Source organism: Abramis brama, assembly GCF_963993115.1.
Source record: "Abramis brama genome assembly, chromosome: 25".
In the NCBI taxonomy this organism is placed as follows: Eukaryota; Metazoa; Chordata; class Actinopteri; order Cypriniformes; family Leuciscidae; genus Abramis; species Abramis brama.
In genome coordinates, this window is record NC_139987.1 from 20,449,478 (window position 1) to 20,466,860 (window position 17,383).

A 17,383-nucleotide genomic window follows, 5' to 3' on the forward strand; every position below is an offset into this window, starting at 1 on the left:
GCTTCCAGGTTTCTAGCCTGCGGGCACTGGAACCTGATTACCGGCATGCCCTGCTCATCCCGCGGCAGACACCAGGAGCAACATCTACTCTAAAAAATACCCAAAATGGTGAATATAGGGCTGATACAATCATATAACTAGGGATGCACAATATATCGTCCACCATGTCGGTATCGGATGATTTATGTTCATATTTTTGATGTTGTCGGTATCGGCCCGATAAGAAAATTTGGCTCATATATTAAAGCCAATAAATAATGGATTATTTCCTTCAGCTGAGACATTTCAGATTCGCACTGTTCGTCATGATGGTTTTCAACTGCTTTAAATATGATTGGAATCACTTCAAAAAAGGAAATACAGTACAAGTGCAACATGCACAGCAAAAGTCTGTCATATAGGCTACAAAAAATTAAAATGAGAACATTATAATTGTGTGTTTGGGACATACCTCTCAAAAATTATATAAAAATTAGGATATGGATTTATCGGGCAATATATCGGCTACCGGCTAAAATAATTATCGGTATCGGCCAAAAAAAAAAGCATAAAAATGCCTTTAATTTGTTTATTTATTGTATCATAAAATTGTTTTAAATTTATAAAACTGTAAAATGTTTTGTTGTTTATTTCCGGGTTTAATTTTTGGATTTTCAATTAATCCTTATAACATGTCAATATTTACCATTTACTTATTTTGCGCATTCATTTAATTTCCTGAATAAAGCAGCAGATGGTCGACATAAGTGAAAACTCTGAAACTCGCATTTCTAAAATGGCCGAATCCACGAAAGAACGTGCGACTGAAGTTTCACTTTCAATCGTGATCCAATTATGTAAAGCACTGTAATGTATTAAATCACGACTTGTACAGTATGTTGTGATGTAGTTTGCGATACCATACACTAATGCAGAGGACTGGAGAGCCAGAGAAATAATCTTTTCACTTCCTCTCCAACCTTTCTCTGCCAAAAGAGCGACAGTAATGTAACATTTCCATGTTTAAATCAGATCTTCACAGGCCTGGGGCCTCCATAATCTCCCTACTGTTAATTAAATGACGAGGGAGCGTAGGCGAGCCGAGAGGAGAGAGGGACAAAGCTGCTGGGTCTCCTGCCACAGCAAGACTCGTTAATATTAAAGATTTATGCTCTTCCCCCGCCATTGCCTCAGACCTTTCTGCACTATGTGTGTGAGTGTCTGTTTGGGTGTGTGTTTTTAGGACAATGCACCGCAATGCAAACTAGACGATCGTTTCGGTCTCGGCAGTGTGTCAGGGAGCGCGGAAATTGTTGACAAATTTGTTGTGATTGTATAATTTATCATCTCAAAACACTTCTGTTTTGAGTAAGACGGAAACTAATCTGCAAGAGCAAAATGAAATGAGCTGGTTGCCAGCCGGCAGAAGATTTACGACAGACAGAATCCGGAATCATGACAGTGGTTATTGATCATTTAGTCTCCATGGTTTCTCCGTTTAATAGAAAAGTCGCAAAACGGTGATAACGGACGCCTGAGGGACAGATTAGTTTAGCACAGATTCCTCAAGTACACGACCGCTGCTTTTTTGAAGCCAAACATCAGGTTCACTCTAATATTAAGCTTCAAGAGGTTAGCGTGCTAAGAAAAACAGTACAAGAAGTTTTATTAGAATCACTAAGGAATCCAAATTGTGAATGAATCATTCAGACCAGGACTGCGTTTCTCAAATCATCGTGAGCCAAGTTGATCGTAGAGACCATTGGTGGCGATGGTTCTATGATCTCAAGCTTTTGGGAAACACAGTCTGTGAACTGGATGAAATGATTCATTGACAAGATCCTGCTCAAAAGAATGATCTATCCACAAATCAGAAAATGCTACCTCTACAATAGTCAACATTTGAAGTCAACACTTCATGTTGACTACTGTATTATGAGCTGGCATGAACATGCGAAAGAAAGAAATTCAATTTCGGCCTGGTCCTTACACGAAGGCATTGTAATGGTTTCAGAACACTTGAAATACAATGCACGAGTCAAATTAACCACTTTTATGATCATTTTTTGGGGGGCTTTTTAGAGCTTGACAACTCCAGTTTTCATTCACTCCCATTATATTGAAAAAGTGGCTTTGTTATTCAACAAAAATGTGAGTTCACCAGAAGAAAGTACGTCATGAACTAATCCTTTAAATGCTCTCTCAACACTAGTAAGATTATTTTAGACAAAACTAGTCAAACAAACTGCCATGTGACACAAAACAGGGAAATTTTTACACTAATATCATGTATGACTGCAGGGCACTAGGGCAGTGAGACTTAACAGAGCTTTAACTGTTAATCGCCACAGATAAAAACGGATGCATGAGTTAAAAGCATGAGAGGAAGCGGTTAGCACGACCGTCTGAATGGCTAAGTTACGTTAAAACCTCTCTCCCTCCATTTCATCCAGATTTTAAAACCACACACACCCTCTTTCCTGGCTGCACCAGAATATGTGGCAGAGTTGTTTCAAAGCGTCTGAGGATAATCGAAGACAGCCTTTGACTGGCGCCTCAACGCAGCCACAATATCTGTGGTCACAGGAAGGCATTGAGGGGTTAACCATGGGGTAAATGAAGGATTTTACAGTGCCCCCATTTCCCCCGCCCTCCTCTTCCTGTTGTTGCTGAGAGTCACAGGGTGAGTGCATGTGACCTTGAGATGCATAGATGGCACAGTCAGGGTTGCCTTGCCTCTAGGCGTCCTTGAACTGGATCTGCAAGACAAAAACCTTCACACTGCCAGATAGACATCTCAAACCCCCCCCCAAACCCAAACGTCTCTCTCTCTTTTCAATCTGCGTGCCTGTTATCTCCTCCCCAGTGGGGGAGTCTAATCTGAATGCTGGATCTTTAACCTTAGCACTGAACTCAGACAGAGGCGGAATTTCAAAATGTCTCACTGATGTATTTTTAACCTTCTTCCACAGATTGTTTGTCTCCGTTTCAGGGGATTAGATGACTCTCCACGGCATCTGAGACACTAGCCAGGCCGACTTGGAATACACGTTTTTTTTTTTGGCAAAACTACTTGACGTTCACAACAGCCCAAGCTCTGAGACGACATCCACCATCCAGCAAAAAGGAAAAAAGCTCTCAGCGAATAGCTGGTTTTGGTTTTAATCTGCTAGAGTTCTGCAAGAGTGTGTTTGTAAGAAAGGTTTGTATCCTAGCATGGTGGCATCTCCAAAAGGCTTCTTAAAGGAATATTCTGGGTTCATTACAACCACATGTTTTACAGTGACGCACTTAAAACAAACATGAATGGGGCCCAATTTTTGGAGGATTAAAAAGCAGAAATGTGTTTATGTTATAGGAGCACCAATTCATTTGGGTACTATTTATTTTACAGTATGTGTACTTACAGTGTACTTACCCAAGAAAGTACTGGTCATATAAGGTAACTACATGGGTTAAGGTAAGTTTTAGGGGTAGATTCAGGGTTAGTACCTAGTTATTACCCAGTTATTGTAATTGTTATAATAAGTGCATATTATGTACTTGTGGAACAGGACTGTAAAATAAAGTGCTACCATTAAAAAGTGCTACCAAGTTCTTCTGTTAGAACTTGTGTATAATTTGAGATTAAACATTATTCCCATCATGTTTGGTTGTTTTAGGGTTTTAGGCATTACGTTGTCATAATCAATAAAATAGATCATTACGCACATTGCTTACGTTTTGTGGATATACTATTGAAACGGTATTTTAATGTTTACGGATTGAACCTTTCACTTCCATTGTGATCCACTGATTTATGCTCTTTTTTAATAAAAAATAAAGAATAAAATAACAGAATAAAATATAAATATTAGACATGCTGCCATGGCAACTAACTGAAATAAATTAAATTGAAGTACTAAAACTAAAGCTGAGGTAAACAAAAGAAAAGAAGCTACATACACTGAGAAAAACAATAAGTAGAATTTACTCAATTTTAATAAGGCAAGTTTTTGCACGAATTTTTTTCAAGTAAATTTCACATTGATGGAAATTAAGTAAATCTACTTAACTAAGCCGAGTAAAATTCACAAAGTGAATAAGTACATATAACTTGGCCTGTTAAATTATATTGAGTAATTTTTACTTACAAATATGATATAATTAATATAATTAAGTAAAACCACTTGATATTTTAAATACATTTTACTTGTTTTATGCAGTGCTGGTAATTATTTTAAATTAAATTAAATGTTACTCTTATAATGTGACAAAATAATACTGTGACAATGTGCAGTTAAGAGTAATTTATTAAGAAATAAGCATATACAGAAACCTATAATGACAATAATAACAATTCAGTGTGTTCGGTCTCTCTCTTTGTCCCTCTCAACCGGTTTACAGCAACAGAGGCACAAAGGGCTGAATGCATTTGAGAAATATCCTGAAATTAAGAAAAGAGAGAGAGAAAAAAACAATAATCAGTAAACAGCAAATACTTTTAAATTAAAAGTTAATTAATTTGCATTCACATTATTCATTTCATTTAAACCAAATCATTAAAAACATCCTGCATGACCTTACTCTCATAGTCAATTTACACACATTAATGCTAACATGTGACACACAGCAGATATCAAGGCTACGAATTAGGCATTTGGGAGTACGAATTATTGTCATTTACAACGTGGGCACGATTTAGTAAAAGCACCATTTAATAGATAGTATGCACGATTTAGCAAATGAATGAGGAAATGAATTATATTGTGCACGATGAGGGAACGAGAACCTTCTCACTTAGGCCTATTGTTAATTTGTGGCCAATATTTGTCATCTATAAAGAAAATTGCACACAAAATAACAAATATTAAACAAAAAGATCATGATTTAAGTGACATATTCATGGATTTTAGGCGTAATTACTGATAAATCGTGTAAAACGTAAAGTTTAAAACAAAAATATGGCTAACGTCTAAACTAACTCGTCATTATATTAACCCTCTTTGAGTCGGCAAAAGTGCCCGCGCGTTTTGCTCGATTTTTTTTCACATAGCAGCAAATTAGACTTATACTCCGTCATTTTTGGTCATAAAGATTACAGACTTAAGAAATATGAAAAAATAAACTGTTAAATGTCTACTTTTTCCACTTTCAATCGAAATAAAACATTGTGCTTTTGTAAAATAAACAGGGTGCTTTCCTCTGCCTCTCTCTGAACTTTTTTCTGGAGCACGTCTCTAAACTTAAGAACACTAAACTTTTCAAATGTATAGCATGAAGTGATGACAAGACAATCGTTGAATTAATCAAAAAATCATTATAAATCTGTAATATAATGCAGTTTTTTACTGTTGCTTACCTGTCGAGAGCCGTTGGAGTGGAGATTCGAAATCCCTCAATCATCGCGTGTGTTCTTCTTTCTGCGCATGCGCAGATTCCTTTCTTCAAGGACTAAATTTTACTTGATTTTTTAAAATTTGCTTCAAGTACTTAATTAATGTATGTAAATATGCCAGAGAGTCAGAAGTCAATTTCACTTGTCTGTTGGATGTCTAATATTTACAAGTAAAAAATTAGTATATAATTAGGATTTACTTAATATACTAAAGTTTTCATTTTTACAAAATTATTCTTAGCAAAAGATACATGATTTTTTCTGTTTTATTTACTTTGACATAAAATCATTTTTTACAGTGTAGAAATACAAAGAAAATTACTAAAATGACTTATATTGAAATGAAAAATGGAAATATAAACATAAAAGCTATAATATACTATAAAAAGTATATAATACTAAAATAACTGATTATGGCTAAACAGGGTCAACATACATGTTTTGCAGGTGAACATCATGGCTTTGCTGGTCCACAAGCTAGACCTGCACCAAACTAGCACTAACCGTAACCAGTATCCTGGTTTGTGTCATTTCACACCTCTACTCTTCATTATTTCAATAAAAGTGCAAAGAAACTATAAGAAAAAATAGTTTTTGGTGCCATATGCATCCCCAGTGCCTTTCTGAACTAAGAAATGGCATACAAATAAAAAAATGACGCACTGAACGTGTTACAGGAGAGCATAAAGCGCCTTTTATCATCATGCAAATGCAGTGCCCTTGGTTGCACAAGGTTCATCACTTTAAACAAATATTTGGACTGTCCTCTGTACATTGACACCAAGGTGGGGGAAGAGGGGAGAAATGTCATGTTTAACCCTGCCTCGCAACTAACAGGAACACAACGCACATGCATGAATCCCGCCCGGCCCGGGAACGTGTGGATCGTGTCCTTTGCGGGAGACTCTGCAGTGCCGTGCCGACTGACCTTTCCTGACTGTAACGTTATCGCATGTCATATGTGATCCTGCTGGAAACCATCTGCCATGGACTCCTCTGGTAGCGCGCAGGAGTCCAAGACATCACCGCTCTCCTCACCTCTGCTGGAATTCATCAGATTACCACAGGAACACCCACCAGGATCGTCATGTATCACTCAATTAGACCAAAGGTCATTCGTGCCAAGGCATCGGGTCCGTGGGGCTATTAGTATCAGGCTCAAACTAGGGAAGTGAGCAGGGAAGCAATAAGTCATAAAAGATGTTACAGTGATTATACCATGGTTCAGCAGTGCTGTAGACATGACGAGAAACGGAGCAACAACAAGACACTATAGGGATGGACGATGTAAGCAAACATTTTGAATAACACAAAACAACATTTTCTCAAAAACAATATCACAATTTACACATTTCTTTGGGGGAAAAAACTACTGGAAAAAATTATGTCCATATGACAATTTCCACAGTAAATGGTAAAATAATCACAAATGGTATTATTTCAGATTTTTTATTTTAACACTTAGGAAACAACTTTATCAATAAATGCATAATAATCGAAAAAAAAAGTTATCTATTAGTTCGACTGTAGCATTTTTTCAAAGCCAAATAATAGAGCCCATCAGCATCTAGTTAAATTAGTTACTACAGAGTTTAACTTATTAAAGGTTATATTATAGTGATTCATATAAATATCATGAAATATATAAAATGTTAGCCTACATATAAAAAGCATGTTTGGTTCTGTTGCGAGTACAATCGTAACACTTTGTAAATTAACTATTAATCTTAATTATCAATATGAATACACCTTAAAATATACCTCTAAATATTCATATCGTTGCTTTAATACTTTAATAATACTGGATAGTTTCCATATTATGTATTATTCATTCTTATAGCTGTCAGGAAACAATAAGCATGCAAAGCGAATTGAATTGGGTTCAACTTCAATCATTTTCATTCAATATATTGAACCACTAATAAGAACAGTCTTCAACAACTAGACACTAGATACTTGATATACTTGATACTGATCAATGAATGTTTGGAACCACATAGTTGACGGTAGCCACTGACTTCCATAGTAGGACAAAAATACTATGGAAGTCAATAGCTACAGTCAACTGTTTGATTACCAACATTCTTCAAAATATATCCTTTGGTGTTCAGAAGAACAAGGGGGTGAGTAAATGATAACAGAATTTTCCTTTTTGGGTGAACTATCTCTTTAAACTGCCAAGTAATAAAAACGGATATCCAAAATAAAACTCAAAGGATTTTGTTGAATATTTCTCAAAGTTAAAGGAAAGTGGGACTACAGAGCATTTCTGGGGAAATGTGTCATCGCTTGATTGGGACTGATATTGAGGTCGTTGCAATTGCCATGTTTTACAATCATGCCGCCCTACACTTTCAGAGCAGGCCAACCTGCTTTCCATAACTCACAGTACTCATGATAAGAGCCATGATGTATATGTGTGTGTGTGTGTGTGTGTGTGTGTGTGTGTGTGTGTGTGTGTGTGTGTGTGTGTGTGTGTGTGTGTGTGTGTGTGTGTGTGTGTACACACAACTCAAAATCTCAAATACTGAAACTCCCGGTCAGGTCAAAGTCTCTCTGTGTCTGTTAGATGCAGAACAGCTCACTTAAATCAAATATTGAACAGTGCAATATAAAGGGTCATTATTCAAAAAGAGACGCTTTTTGGGTTCCAGAGTCCAGTCGCCTGCTCTGTGGCTTTCTCTCAGTACGCTGAAGGATCCGTTGACCTTTTACGGTCGACAAAAACAACAATCGGTCATAAAAGGCCACGCCCACTGGGATCTGTGTCCAGGAGCGTAATGATGATGCAGTGATTCTCCCATGACTCCTGGCTTTCACCAGTGTGGAGATACTGATGTCATCTTAATTACCCTGAGCTATGGAACAAAAAAACTAAAAAACACTTGAATTGAACTGTGAGCTCACCTCGTACGTTCAGCGACTTTGGGAAATCATGGTGATCATGAAGTCGTCAGTCAAATTGTAAAACTGATACACAGTTTCAAACTTAAAACTATTGAAGGAAAGGAGAGGACGTTTTCTCAGCATTTCTGGGGTAATGTATCATCACTCTGTTCGGGACTGATATTGAGGTTGTTACAATTGCCATGTTTCAACATTTGAGATGTTAAAGAAACAATGAGAGAATCAGTTCAATATCTCACAGATACATTTTTTTTATAAATATAATCAAGTAAATATACATACACACAATATATTTAATTTCTGATATTATAGTTATAATTATTTTAATAAATATTTTTTATTTGATAAAGTATATATCTCCGTATACATATATCCATTGGTAACACTTTACAATAAGGTTCATTAACTACATTAGTTAGCATGAACTAATAATGAACTGCACTTATACAGCATTTATTAATCGTTGCTAATTTTACCAATACTCCACTGAAATTTTGTTAACATTAGTTAATGCACTGTGAACTAACATGAACAAACAATGAACAGCTATATTTTTATTAACTAACATTAACAAAGATTAACAAATACAGTAACAAATGAATTGCTCATGGTTAATTCATGTTAGTTATACATTAACTAATGTTAACTAATGAACCTTATTGTAAAGTGTTACCTATCCATCTATGAATAAGCACTCAGAACAAGAGTGACAACTGTATTTAGCTGTTGTCTGAGCATAGCCATTGTTTCTAAACTGTAACTTAGACGATATTGTATTTTCTCAGCTTTTGTCCCAGTGGAGGCAATGGGTGTGAAGGTCCTGAGAGACCGCAGACCTCCATGAACAGTTCTGGGCACATAATATGTGCTTCATTTGCAGCTTTCTCTACTGTTCGACAAGCCGTTTACAAGACACAGTCCCTGCCGTTGACCCACTTCTGTGTGTCTGCGTCTGGCAACAGCCCCTGCACCCCATCTGACTGACTGCAGCACCGCAACCCTCGGCCTCCCTGAACTGTGAGGAAAATAGGTCACCATGGCCCACTTTTCTTTCTTTTTTTCCTCTAAAAGAGAGTGTATGAAGACTGCTGCAAAGTTTGATCAGGCAGCAGCTCAGCAAAAGAAGAAGAGAAAACATAAACAAGAGAGAGAGAGAGAGAGAGAGAGAGAGAGAGAGAGAGAGAGAGAGAGAGAGAGAGAGAGAGAGAGAGAGAGAGAGAGAGAGAGAGAGAGAGAGAGAGAGAGAGAGAGAGAGAGAGAGAGAGATTCTACAGTATTCATAGTCCACATGCTCTTCGCATCAGTGACGTACAAGGGTCTTATCAGACGGCAGGAACGAACACAACACATGCCTTAATTAAACACGGCTCACGAGCCAACTGTGGCCGCCTGAATCACACACGTCATGTGTACACAATTCCTCATCAGTGAAAACAAGACAGACTCATCTCAAAAGTTACAAGGTGAGCCCCAGTTCACTAGCAAGGTCTTTTAACTAAGGCCAAAAATTAGGTTCGACCCTTGGACGTCACTAATGTGAGGAGTATGTGCACTCATATATATACATGTATACATATATATATACATAAATTTTTATTGAACAAGTTCCTTAATTGTGATTTGGATGTGTTGTGCTGACAGTGTTGTGAAAGTGTATGATTACTGTAAGGTGAGAACATATTTTCAAACAACACAAACACATGCATATGAAGGGATATCGATCAAGCACTCAATGCCAACAACAACTCAAGCTCTCATATGTCTGTCTCTGACATAAATGATTTTGTCAGTTTCAAACGCAAACACCCGGCACACATCTCGGCAAAAAACGCAATCATGCCACCAAAATATGGGCAAAATTGCTTAACAATTGTCTGCCTTTTCTGATTATCTTACATTTGCCAAAAAAAAATAAAAAAGTAATAATAATCTTTAAATATTGGCTTGCATCATATATCTCAGTCTATCACTATTTTACCCATACGAATCACTCTGGGAAGCTTACGCCCATCATAAAGTGTTTAAGAAACACATGAGCCAAAAGAGAATCTAACACATTCACATAAACAAATCTGAAGGGCAACAACAAGGCGCTGAATCAAACTGATCATTGACCTTTTTAAACCCGTTTAAATGTATTTAGAGCAAGCCCTACCTTAATATAAGCAGCGAGGGCAGCCCGATGGAGAGACAGGTGGCTTAAAGAAAAAATCTGCTCTAAAGATCCGTCTGGCCTCTGTGACCGAATCAGACATGTAAACATACTTACACAAGCAGAGCGACAGCACATGTAAACATCTAGCACAGGTCAGTGGCCACAGGTGAACCAGTTTCTACATGGCCACAAATGTACAGCATTAGCTCACTGAAATACTCCAATCTGGCTTCAGCTCAAGGTCACTGGAGCAGAACTGATTTTGTTATAACTGGGGGAAAAATACCAACTTGCACCACATTCGCTTGTGAAAAAGGCAAACTTTGCTGATCACGGTGCGCTGGGAGTACTGAACCTTATACCAGCGACAGTAGATGTGTGCTGATATAGTTCAGTTCATTTCTATTGCAATAAATGTACTCCAAAAAAGGAATTTCATTGTTTTATAATCCTTTATAAAAATTTAGATACAAATATGTAGATAAATATTGTAATATTAATGTGTGTGTGTATATATATATATATATATATATATATATATATATATATATATATATATATATATATATATATATATATATATATATATATACATATACATATATACATACACATCAATATGTAATATATATATATATATATATTATAATATATATATATATATATATATATATATAACATATTGATGTGTGTGTGTGTGTGTGTGTGTGTGTGTGTGTGTGTGTGTGTGTGTGTATGTATATATATATATATATATATATATATATATATATATATATATATATATATATATATATATATATATATATATATATATATATATATATATTACATTTTTGGGTTGAAATAATTCCTCTGGTAACAGTTTTTAGCCATTTTAGAGCAAATACATAAACATCCAAAATTAAATATTTCTATTGCCCAACCATAGCAGAAGCATGTGGCAAAAACAACTGAATTATGTCTAATATTTCTTTCCACTAACCAGATTGAAACTAGGCAATAACTGAATAATTATTCAGTTTTGTGTTATGCAAAATCAATCACCGAATCAATATTCATCATGCACAGCGGTGAAGCTGTGAATTCACAATATGAATGAAAAACTCACCCAAACCTGTAGTGGAGTGCGAGTGTGACACATAAGCCCTTCAACATGGTGTCACATGACTGAATCCTGTTTTAGAGAGTTACTTAAAAGCTTTCGGGTCATATCAGTCAGGTCAAGGTCGGAGCGCTGCGTTAATGCCAGGAAAGCAGGCGCTGCCTCCATAAGCCCCGAGCGGTCCGCTAGGACAAAAGGACGTCTGTCCAAGGACATCTCTCAAAACTACCGAAAGAGATGCGCACAAACAAACTTGACTAATCAACGGCTCGCGGCTGATTGGGATGCGGAGTGTGTGATGTGAACACACAGGAATTGCATCTCACATGGAGAAGGTCTTAGTTCAACACAAAAATCCAACACTTTCCCCTCGCGTCTACTTCATGTGGCAGGAGTGCATACAAACAGCAGTCCATAATAATATATCCCAGCATGCCTCGCTGCATGAAGCATTAGAGTGCTTTGAGAGCAGGGGCATGCGGTGTGAATCTTTCAACGTTTTCACCGCTGGCTGTGCGTGAGGGACGGATAGCTACACCCCACATCTAGCGGCTGCTGAGGTGTCCCTTGTTGCCTGGCAACAGCTCAGCTCATTTTAACCCCTTAAGTAAGTATTAAGTGATTCAGCAGTCTGAGGCCAGTGACGGGTGGGCTGCTACAAAAGTGACAGGACTTTATTACTTTCTGGGGTTTTAGCGTGCAGCTCTGTGCTCAAAAACACACGGCAGCGTAAAATCTGCTCCACTGAGCTTGACCCCTGACATCTCTCCATGAAATGAGTCATAGCAACTATGACAAAGGCCCCATGACATCCACAGAAGCAGGAAGCTATTAGCTCAAAAGCTGCGATAAAGAGCATGTTTACGCCTGGTAGTAACATCCACCTCACGTGATACCATCATAAGTGGTCGCCGCTTCTACCCGTGACTACTTGCGATTTTGTCGAGGGGAGTCAGCACAAGCACGTGATTTAAAGAGATATTTCACACAAAAAGGAAAATACTTTCTTTTTTCTGCACACGACAGAATGCAAAAAAAAAGAAAAAGAAAATTCCCCATACAATGAAAGTCAATGGGGCCCAAAGCAACACTGCACTGCACCCAATTAACTTTAATTATATGGACTTTTACTTTTCCACAGCTAAAAAAAAAAAAAGTGCATACAAATTAAAAAAATACATTATAATCAGGGCTTGACAGGGCTCACCAGCCACTGTGACTAGTGGTTTTCCAAAGTTACTAGCCACTCAGCATTTTCACTGGCCACAATTTGAGGGGGGGGGGGGGGGGGGGGGGGGAGGGGGGTACTCCCAGCGCACCGTGATCAGCCTAATATACCTGCTGCCAAATTATAAGACTGATGCACGGATCCCTTATACTGTTACACATGCGTTTTCTTTCTCAACTCTTTACGTTCACTTAAAACATAACTGACTGTGTTTAGGTGAATACTCGCCAAGACCGGCATTTTGACATTATTTTGTGAGTATTTGACAATCAGCAGTGAAAAATAACTCAAATTTAGTACTGAAAGGCGGCTGAGAGCACAACATCTGATGGAATAAGTAAAATTATGTGCAATGCACACAATCCCACGCAGAAATTCAAGCCCTGTAACACCAACAATATTCATCCGGAGCAAATAAAATGAGCGAGTGAGAGGAGGCGGGTTTGTGTGTCAACTCACTGTCGGAGAGATGAGAGAGAGAGAAAGAACAGCTGGTATTGTGTATCTATTCTGCTGAAAATGAGTACTGAGAGCTTTTCAGATATATCAGTCTCAATATATAATGACAGCACTGCATTGCACTTAGTTTATTATTTCAGATGCCTTTTTAAAAGACTACAAGTGAAAACTTTATACATTATATAAATTCAACCCGCCTCAGTGGCTAGTAGGAGTGAGTGCTTTACACACTGAGATATATATATTACACATATACATACATATACACATACATAATGCTTATCAAAACGGTTCAACCTCAGGCGGCAGTCTTCATAATCCACACATCCATCTTTCATTCATAGATTCTGAAAACTCCTCTTTAGTTAATTGCTTGGGCCAGAGCGATCTGAAAGCTTTTAGATGAGAGAAATAATGAAGCTGGGATCATTCCTGTCACCTTCTCTGTGAATGCCTTACTGATGCGCTGATTGCAGATCATTCTGTGAGTGTTCATCTCTTCAGCATTACTGCAGGGTTTATGTCCTTCTCAGAGCTTTGAAGGTTTCTGAACGAACAGACCACTAATATGGTGTGAAGGACAGCTTGGCACGCTGTGGCCTTGAACTGCAAAATCTGCATGTATTCATCTCTCAGCTCAAAGAGACAAACGACCAAGCGGCAAAACTCCAGAATCACTGGAAAGGACTGCTGTTTCACTTAGCACAGCATATAACCTGCTTCAAATAAGGCACGATTAGTAATGTCCCCCAGGAGCAGTAAAATCGTCCTGAACCCAACTGCCAGGATTCCTTGACCTCCAGGTCCATCTTGCCTCAGGACATAGTGGGCAATACAGTAATACAGCTGGCAGCTAGACATCAGCCGGGTAATTATATTAAATTAACTTGTGTGTTATACAAGTTGTTGAGATCATGTTTCTCATGATCAGCATTTGTCCGTTTTGGAGGCCAAATCACATTTACAACCGGCCAACATGCTTTCCATCCACCGTTCTTTGCAGAACACTCATGGCTAAATACTAAATAGAAACAAGGCAAAATTAACATTTAGTTATAGCCAGATCTAGGGAGTATCAGCACATTTGATCATTTTAGTGGACCTAAGAATAGTAAAATGTATTAAGAGTGTAGTGCTAACTTAATTTATTGGCCAAAATATATATGAATATGTATACAATCTACATACGAACAGGCAAGGGGCGGTGAAGTGTATAATTTGAATAGTATTCAAAATTGCATTGATTGGTCGATTGGTAGGTGTGTTAAGGTCACTGCTATTGTTCTAATGTGTGGTGATGCTCGATTTATCGGCGTTACATCTCCCAGCAAACCTCCACCGCAAATTCAGCAAACTATAAATCGTTTGCAGTAAATCAATCAGCAAAAATCAATGCATCGCTATAAATGAAAGCCCTGCCTCTGTCCCAAGGCTGAGGGGAGAAGAATCTGTGCCCTGTATTTCATACGATCGCAGTATTTTAAACTCTGCTCTTTAACATTGTTCGATTTTGGGCTGTGCCAGACAAAAGATGACCAATCGTGGCGTGACCCCTAAACGGTGGTCCTACATCGTACAGTGAGAGGTTGGTCTTGCGACCAAAGATAGCCAGCGATAATTTTCTGACAGCGTCAGAAGTTTAACATGATCCTCTCAATAGTGTGTTTGCTGCTACAACCTACGTCTACTGACTAGCCAATAAAAGTGCAACATGAAATGGCGTATTGATCAACGTGACACGGCGCCAAAACTTAAAACTACTTTCCTCAAGCTCCATTTGCAAAATTAGCATGCCAAGTTGGCCTCTTTTCCCTAGCCATGACCGCGTCCATATTCTCCTCCTTCGCTTCCTCCTCTTTTTTTCAGCGTACATAAAAACCACAACTGCCAAAGTGCGATTCATCTTGCTCTATTTGTTTACCACTAGCGCACACTGATAATGTTCTATTCTTCTATACTAATTCGCGTCGTAACCTACGATTCAATAGGTGTCATTATCGTACAGTCTCGTACCCAAGTTTATTAGATCCATGTCGTACAGTGCGATTTGTAATGATCTTATAGGCTTGCTGAAATCGCACAGTCTGTAGCAGGCATTACACCTAGACAGCCAGACAACCGTCTTCATCCTTTCTTTTGGTGTACAAAACCTCTCGTATAAACAGCACAAATGCTTGTTGATCTCCAGGCCACCTATTATCACTGATATACCCTGTATACAACAAGATTCATTACACAAGGAACAAACATGCAACCACTGTGTCCCTGAGCTGTCAACTGACCTGTTAATGAGTGTAAAGCGCCCGTGGCTTCTATGGATTTACGACATGTTACGCCAGCAAGTTTATGTTTTGCACGAGCAGAACCATGTGCTTTAATATTGCTAAGTGTGTGCTCTGAAAAACACCACATTCTGATAATCACTCTTTTGTTAAACGTAAAACATATGATGATATGAAAGACCTAAGCCATAAGGTAGCGGACAGTCATCAGAACGTTGAGGTTGAAGTTTAGGAGGATAGTATTTTAAGGTGACGATGACCCAGCACTGTTTTAACCGCTCTCAGTTCATTTTATTGACATCCCTTCTGATAAATTAGGTCGCCGTGTGTTCATTTTCATTTCTCTAGCAACGATAACATCATTACAAGTCAGCATCAATCTTTAAGAAGCCACATAATACCGTCACCCTGATTCTCTCCCATCTCTTCTGATGTCTCCAAATGTCTGATGAAGAGACATGGGTGTATAGGCTATATAATATATTATCATAAAGATGCACATTTTCTCATGGAGATGAGAGTGAAAGATTTTAATAAGCTAATCCTAAGAGAAAATGTTTCTCAATCCACTATGTTCTGATCTCTTTAAAACACATGCACATCTATGCTTTTTGCAGAAACTGACAAATGTGAGCTTTTCTGTAACTTTGGTCTTTTCTTTCAGCAAAAAAGCCACCTGAACCAACACTGAACCCAAACTATGATCTTTGACTACCTTCAAACTTCAACCCTTGACCTCTTCAGTCCCATTTTTATTTACTGAAACCACAGGAAACCTTATGAAAACTACAAACAATGCAAAGTCCAAAATCTATGCCCGTCGTCTACATAAGAACACACACACAAGCTCTGACAAGCTCACTTAGCAGGTGATATATTGTTCTGAACAGATTAATCTAGTGTGTGTGTATATATATCTATATATATATAGATATATATACACACACACACACACACATATTGGACATCAGTAAAAGTCATTATCACCACAGTAAACCAAATTTAAGACTTCTTACACTGCATTAGTCTTACATTATATTACATAAATATATTTGGCTTGGGAAAAAGAAAACTAGAAATAATCTATTCTTAGTCCAGCATTTCTATGAATAATAACAACCAGCACATAAATGAAACGGTAACATCGCACTAACAGTAACAGAGAAACAAAATGGAAACTAAATGACAGAAGCGACCATTGCGATTCACACAGCACACGTTCTTGCGTCTTTGGCTACGTCTTTAAGACGCCGAGTCAAGTTAAAAACTGTTCAACTTTTAAAAACGGTGTCTCGAGACCACAACGTCCTCCTGTTTATAAAGGTAAGAACGCGTCCCGTGTGAACGGCGTCTCGCATTCCGTACGCGTCGGTTTTTCTATCAGCACCTCCTAAGATCACAATAAACATACAGCAAACATCTCAGTCATATACAGCGGAGTGTTTCCAGCTGCTGGGCGGGCATCGAGTCGCCTCTACACGTACCTGATTCCGCTATCCGTGCGTGAGCGAGCGTTTCCGTGCGCCGTGAACCGCGCCAAATGGAAGTAAGAGTCCAAAAACTCATCGGGCTCCGGCACCGACTGTCGGGTCTGAGTCTGAACTGTGTATTCTCGGAATCCCCGAGAACTCCGCAATGTTCACACTCCTCCTCCTGCTCTCTCTTGCCCTCCCTGTCTGACTGAGTGAGTGAGCGCAGCTTAAAGCTACAGGAGGCGCTTTGTGTGTACGTGCGCGCGCACAGGGAGACTGTGCGTCAACTCACCTCTCACCCTTAATAATCTGGAGTAATCTGAAAAAAGGAGAGCCTTTATGGCTTCTGATATACTGTATTTTATAAGCAAAATGGATAAACATTTATACTGTGACTTATTTGACAGAATAAAACAAAT

General features: G+C 38.2%; 1 protein-coding gene across 1 annotated transcript in view; it reads right to left on the reverse strand.

The window, feature by feature from the left end:
- Positions 1-17,170, reverse strand: part of nrip1b (nuclear receptor interacting protein 1b) — a 29,856-nt gene extending 12,686 nt beyond the window's left edge. Inside the window, exon 1 of the mRNA XM_084104446.1 lies at positions 16,977-17,170. The gene's annotated coding sequence lies outside the window, so the exon portion shown is untranslated. The remainder of the gene's footprint in view (positions 1-16,976) is intronic.
- Positions 17,171-17,383: the final 213 nt, after the last annotated feature.